This window comes from Schistocerca gregaria, chromosome 8 (genome assembly GCF_023897955.1).
Source record: "Schistocerca gregaria isolate iqSchGreg1 chromosome 8, iqSchGreg1.2, whole genome shotgun sequence".
Lineage (NCBI taxonomy): Eukaryota > Metazoa > Arthropoda > Insecta > Orthoptera > Acrididae > Schistocerca > Schistocerca gregaria.
Window position 1 is genome coordinate 246966803 of NC_064927.1, and position 7350 is coordinate 246974152.

Below are 7350 nucleotides of genomic sequence, written 5' to 3' on the forward strand. Positions count from 1 at the left end.
ATCACATCCCAACTCAGTAAAACTGCCATCCGAAAACTGTTTAACAAATTAGTTTGCTGGTTAAGGCACTGCACACTTATTGCAGAGGAGTGGCCTTCAAATCGTCTTACAGCAATCTGAATTTCCTTCTTAGCTTCCGTAAATCATCAAAGGTAAACCCTGGGTGATTTCTTCAAGGACAATACAGCTGATTTCTTCCTCTGTATTTCTCTAAGTTATCGCTTCGGCATCAACAATACATAAGTTTTGTCTTGAAATTGTTGTAGGAAAAACTCAATCTGCACTTTTGTGTCTGAAGATATTATGATTTAAGTTGTCACATTACCATGTGTCGCAATAGCTTCCTTGAGGCGAATGTCTATTCTGAGTTATAAAAGATTATTCTCATCACGTCTACACTTAATCTGCAATTGAAGATGCAGCAAACAAATGAGTTTTGTATTATCTCGAAATATCTAAATAGGAATTCCAGGTGCATAGTCGTCATCTGACGTTATCTGGTACGACGATTCCGGACGGCATTTGTAACGTTTGTAATTACTTTTCACGTTGCTCTCACGTTTACCACGGAATGAGTTATGACAAGACTAGTGATAAACGACGTTAAGCTGGTTTTGAACTCGTAGAAACAGAAAATAAAACTGCAATAAGGAGCAGAGAAAAACGACGTGGAGGACTGTGGGAGAGGTGGAGGCTTCTCGGTCGAGCGGAGCCGCAAGGCCACACAGTGCACACTCGGGCGATCTCCGTCTCACTGTGCTGAGCTGTGCTGCGGTCCAACTCCGCCGGCCCGCCGTGACTATCGGCCCGATCTGGGGGATTCTGCGAGGCGCGCTTCCGCGAGGGAAAGGGCAAAAACTCCGCTTCTTGCCAGGCCGAAAATACGGGGAAGCAACGACCTTACCTAATCCACCGACCGCCGCCGAGTCCGTTGTCTCACCGCTGAAGAACCCCGGAGCTAATGGAGTGTTATACTCTGCCGGAAGCCAGCCAGTGGATTCCCCACAATTGGACAGCTGTTTATACAAGAAGCCCGTTCCTCTGCCAAGTGAATGACCTGAGAGAGGACAAGAGGAAGAGAGAGAGATGTATGTCTCCAACTGTCATGGATGTGAATGACCGCTTGTCTGGTAACCTCCCCAAGAGGGAATGTACTTAGTAGGGACAGACAATGTCTAGTGTGACTATTAAAATAACGCAGATACTGAGTCGTATCAGTCTAGCAAATGCTGGATCTCAAAACAGAAAAACGAGTTCTCATTATTCCCTTCGTTTTTTGGATAGATATTAGAACTATTCTGTTTTTATTGTGCAGCTTGCAGATCTTGAAAATATGTCATATACGTAATGGCGCAAGTTACCAACTAGAAAACTTCCATTTATTTATCTTTGGATTAACATCGAGCGTACATGCCAATCATCAGCGGTATATTAATTACGAGGGAAGCTCAGTAACTTATGTAACACATCTTTTTTTGAAAGCAGGTTTGGTTTTATTCCGGAATCCAATACGCCACATTATTTCCCACTCTTTTGGCTACAAAACCCTGTTTTTCAACAAAATCTCCTTTCAATGCGATGGCCTTACGCCACCTTACTGGGAGAGGTAATACGCCCACATGGTACCACTTTACTTCTCGACGTCAGAGCCAACTTCTTGCTGCATCAACAACCTCCCCATCACCTACATACTGCTTTTCGCAGCGTGCATCCTTAATTGGGCCAAACACATGTCAGTCGTTAAGTGAGAGATCCGGGGCTGCAGGGTGGCGAGAAACCCAACGGGCACACGCCTCTGAGTACCCCAACTATTGGAGGAGTTCAAAAAGTTCAAATGTCTGTGAAATCTTATGGGATTTAAGTGCTAAGGTCATCAGTCCCTAAGCTTACACACTACTTAACCTAAATTACCCTAAGGACAAACACACACACCCATGCCCGAGGGAGGACTCGGACCTCCGCCGGGACCAGCCGCACAGTCCATGACTGCAGCGCCCGAGACCGCTCGGCTAATCCCGAGCGGCTCTGGTGGACGAATGATCAGCACTACCAACAGAGACGTCCGTTTGAGCAGCGAGGTGTTTGACTGTCACCTGTCCATCACCTGGAATGAAAGTGTCCGCACGTTCAAACGTTGCAGGAGTCAAAGCTGTGTACGGGCTGCTGGCGCGCGAGAGACTGGGCAGGTTTGCGCCATCTCGTTGCGATGGTGACAGACGCTTCGCCCAGCGACTCGTCGCGCTTTTGTTCACTGCCAGATCCCCATAGACATTCTGCAAGCGCCTATGAAAATCTGTGATACTCTCGTTTTTCGGTAAAAGAAACTCAATGACAGCTCTCTGCTTGGAACGCACCTCTGTGACAGACACCATATTGAAGGCCACGTATAGCGCTGCCACCTACCGGAAATTCATAAAATTATAGGGGCTGGAGCGAGAATATTCCGCGACATCTTATAACGAATGCCGCTTTTTTTTTTTCAACCGAAATCGGCCGAGAAAAAATTTGTTTCGCATTATTTTTTGAAGGCACCTCGTATATGGCAGTAGTAATCAGCTTATGAATGTGCATATTACGTTACTGTCAGTGGTGATACCTTTACGTCCAAAGATAATTATTGAGTTTTTTATTCTTCTTGCTATAAAATTTCAGTAATTTTAAACAAATCAATACCATTCGCACCTTGTCGGTGTAACAGGCAGTCTCTGTGGCGTCTGAGATCCTACCCAACCTGACTGGACGTACATTTTAATGTACACTCCTGGAAATTGAAATAAGAACACCGTGAATTCTTTGTCCCAGGAAGGGGAAACTTTATTGACACATTCCTGGGGTCAGATACATCACATGATCACACTGACAGAACCACAGGCACATACACACAGGCAACAGAGCATGCACAATGTCGGCACTAGTACAGTGTATATCCACATTTCGCAGCAATGCAGGCTGCTATTCCCCCATGGAGACGATCGTAGAGATGCTGGATGTAGTCCTGTGGAACGGCTTGCCATGCCATTTCCACTTGGCGCCTCAGTTGGACCAGCGTTCGTGCTGGACGTGCAGACCGCGTGAGACGACGCTTCATCCAGTCCCAAACATTCTCAATGGGGGACAGATCCGGAGATCTTGCTGGCCAGGGTAGTTGACTTACACCTTCTAGAGCACGTTGGGTGGCACGGGATACATGCGGACGTGCATTGTCCTGTTGGAACAGCAAGTTCCCTTGCCGGTCTAGGAATGGTAGAACGATGGGTTCGATGACGGTTTGGATGTACCGTGCACTATTCAGTGTCCCCTCGATGATCACCAGAGGTGTACGGCCAGTGTAGCAGATCGCTCCCCACACCGTGATGCCGGGTGTTGGCCCTGTGTGCCTCGGTCGTATGCAGTCCTGATTGTGGCGCTCACCTGCACGGCGCCAAACACGCATACGACCTTCATTGGCACCAAGGCAGAAGCGACTCTCATCGCTGAAGACGACACGTCTCCATTCGTCCCTCCTTCACGCCTGTCGCGACGCCACTGGAGGCGGGCTGCACGATGTTGGGGTGTGAGCGGAAGACGGCCTAACGGTGTGCGGGACCGTAGCCCAGCTTCATGGAGACGGTTGCGAATGGTCCTCGCCGATAACCCAGGAGCAACAGTGTCCCTAATTTGCTGGGAAGTGGCGGTGCGGTCCCCTACGGCACTGCGTAGGATCCTACGGTCTTGGCGTGCATCCGTGCGTCGCTGCGGTCCGGTCCCAGGTCGACGGGCACGTGCACCTTCCGCCGACCACTGGCGACAACATCGATCTACTGTGGAGACCTCACGCCCCACGTGTTGAGCAATTCGGCGGTACATCCACCCGGCCTCCCACATGCCCACTATACGCCCTCGCTCAAAGTCCGTCAACTGCATATACGGTTCACGTCCACCCTGTCGCGGCATGCTACCAGTGTTAAAGACTGCGTTGGAGCTCCGTATGCCACGGCAAACTGGCTGACACTGACGGTGGCGGTGCACAAATTCTGCGCAGCTAGCGCCATTCGACGGCCAACACCGCGGTTCCTTGTGTGTCCGCTGTGCCGTGCGTGTGATCATTGCTTGTACAGCCCTCTCGCAGTGTCCGGAGCAAGTATGGTGGGTCTGACACACCGGTGTCAATGTGTTCTTTTTTTCCATTTCCAGGAGTGTATTTCAGGATGGCTGCTTCATCCTATGAATTGCGCCATCATTCGAGCATATTTGTGAAATAAACTGTTATATCTGCAATACCGCTCATTAACTTCAATAAACCTAATTACTGACATTTAATTCCCTGGAGGTACCTTGTATCACCATCGGGGAGCCGTGCGGTTGAAGGCGTCTTGTCACGGTCCGCGCGGCTCCTTCCCCCCCCCCCCCCCCCCTCCTTCCTCCCTCGGTCATGGGTGTATGTGTTGTCCATAGCGTAAGTTAGTTTAAGTTAGAAAGTTAGATTAAGCAGTGTGTAAGCTTAAGGGCCGATGACTTAAGCAGTTTGGTCCCGTAAGATCTTACCACAGATTTACAAATTTTACTAAGCAAAGGAATAGTACGACACCGGTAAACATGTCAGGTTTATATCTTTGTTTTCATTTATATGCAATATTATACAGAATAGAGGCAACGGCCTTGCACAGAGGTAACACCGGTTCCCGTCAGGTCACCGAAGTTAAGCACTGACGGGCTTGGCTAGCACTCAGATGGGTGACCATCAGGTCTACCGAGCGCTGTTGGCGAGCGGTTGACGAGCGGGGTGCACTGAGCGCTTGTGAAGCCAATTGAGGAGCTACTTGATTGACGAGTAGAGGCGCTGGTCACGAAAATTGACAATGGCCGGGAGAGCGGTGTGCTGACCTCACGCTCCTCCACATCCGCATCCAGTGACGTCTATAGGCTGAGGATGACACGGCGGTCGGTCAGTACTGTTAGGGTCTTCCAAGACCTGTTCGGACGGAGTTGCTTTATACAGAACAGTGTTACACACGTACAAAGTAGTTACCTCAATTGTTATGTTTGTTGATCTTTGTGACGAGTGTCCATTCCGTACTGCCCTTTTGTTCTTTGTAGTGTTGTGATGTCCACAGGGTACTTCAAGCAGTGTACTACACTTAAGTTCGTTAGTGACAATTGACAGCGTGCACAGCGTTATTATGGCTCCAAGAGTGGAAATATCTCCAGACATTCGTGCTGCATTTGTAGCACTCAGACAACCAGTTTCATCTATGCTTGCAAAACATTGTCATGTGGCTACAGGGGAGTACAAAGCACTCTTCACTGTCAGAAGACAACAGGTAGCAAAGAGGGCATAATACGACCAGAATGAACTCATAAAAAAACTAAAATTGATGACAAATTCGTCAGAATTATGGGTAATAGAGCATCAATTCGCGTAGAACTGACAGAAATGGACAAGGAAAACGTATCTCTTGCAACAGTAAAAAGGGACTGATCGATGGCAACTGGAAAGGGCGTTGGGAAGCGGGGAAACCTCCTCTGAAGCCCATGAGTAAAAATAATACACTGTAATAGGCTAGGAAACATAACAAATTGACATATGAAGTGTTGAAGAAAGTCTCATTCATAGACTAATCGAAATTCAATAATTTTTGTACTAGATGGGGGATATACTTCCGTCGATCCGAAGAAGAAAGGGTGACCCATTAGTGCATTCTACCTGCAGTTAAGGAGGGTAGGGGAAGGGGTTGGGGGAGAAGATATTCTATGACAGTTTGGTTCGGGGGGTGTTTTGCAGGAGATAGTGTTGGCAATACTGTTAAAACGGAAGGGTGTATGGACTAGTAACACCACCGCCACATACTTCAGTATCATACAACACCGTGTGGATTGCGGTTAATAGGGTATCGTTCACGTTAAAACAAGACAATAATCCAAAACACCAGTCGGCGTTTTGTAAGAAATACATGAATGACAAGATATGCTGTGGCTGTTCCAAATCCCTGATTGTAATCCTATTGAAATGATCGATAGACGTATCCGCAAAGTTCATTTAGCAAGCAAGGAACAAATCTGGAACGTCGTTAAGGAACACAGGGACTCGCAGAAGCTCTAAATAATTGTTGATCGCATATCTCGAGTTTGTGAGATGGTCATTAAACAGAAGGGAATAAACGTTCATGAAAGTGAAACATAGTTTTTATGTTTATATTATATATACTGAAGTGTATGCAATTACATTTTTGGAGAAATAAAATGTGGTCCATGTTCATATTTGAAGTATCAGGGTAACAGTCATAATTTATTGAAGTTAGTGACAGTGAATATTTTTAATGTGTGACAACAGAACGATCAAAAGTAGATTACATACAACATTTTAACGATAGTATTTGTAAACAAAGAGTCTTTTATTTTTAATTTTAACAACTGTGATTATTCGTACGAGTATACAGAGAACGGGAGCTGACGACCTCGCTGTTTAGCACCAAAACTCAATCCGTCCATTCGTCCGCCTCGCAACCTACTGCGTACAGACACGTACCTCTGCGCGTCTAGAGTGCTTTTCACGCGCCTGCAGCGTACGTCGCGTCTTCGGCACAGTATATCTCAGCCGTTCCGCACTGCAGTCGTGGCTCATTAATAATCAATAAGTCAGGGAAGGTGCGTGGAACGGGCGGAACAATTAATGAGTAATGGGTCTGTCGTGGACGGGTGTTACTCGAAGCTGGAAAAGTTAATCAACCGAAGATACTAGTACTCATAAAAGCAGAAAACGGCGACTTTTGTGAGTCCACCCAATACCACCAAGACAATTGTGAATAAAAAGTCATCATTATCAGATCATAAAAGCACTGAACAGTGTTTTATGCATTATCCAGATTTAGATCTACATCTGTATTCTGTGAACCACTTTGAAATACACTCCTGGAAATTGAAATACGAACACCGTGAATTCATTGTCCCAGGAAGGGGAAACTTTATTGAAACATTCCTGGGGTCAGATACATCACATGATCACACTGACACAACCACAGGCACATAGGCACAGGCAACAGAGCATGCACAATGTCGGCACTAGTACAGTGTATATCCACCTTTCGCAGCAATGCAGGCTGCTATTCTCCCATGGAGACGATCGTAGAGATGCTGCATGTAGTCCTGTGGAACGGCTTGCCATGCCATTTCCACCTGGCGCCACAGTTGGACCAGCGTTCGTGCTGGACGTGCAGACCGCGTGAGACGACGCTTCATCCAGTCCCAAACATGCTCAAGGGGGGACAGATCCGGAGATCTTGCTGGCCAGGGTAGTTGACTTACACCTTCTAGAGCACGTTGGGTGGCACCGGGTACATGCGGACGTGCATTGTCCTGCTGGAACAGCAAGTT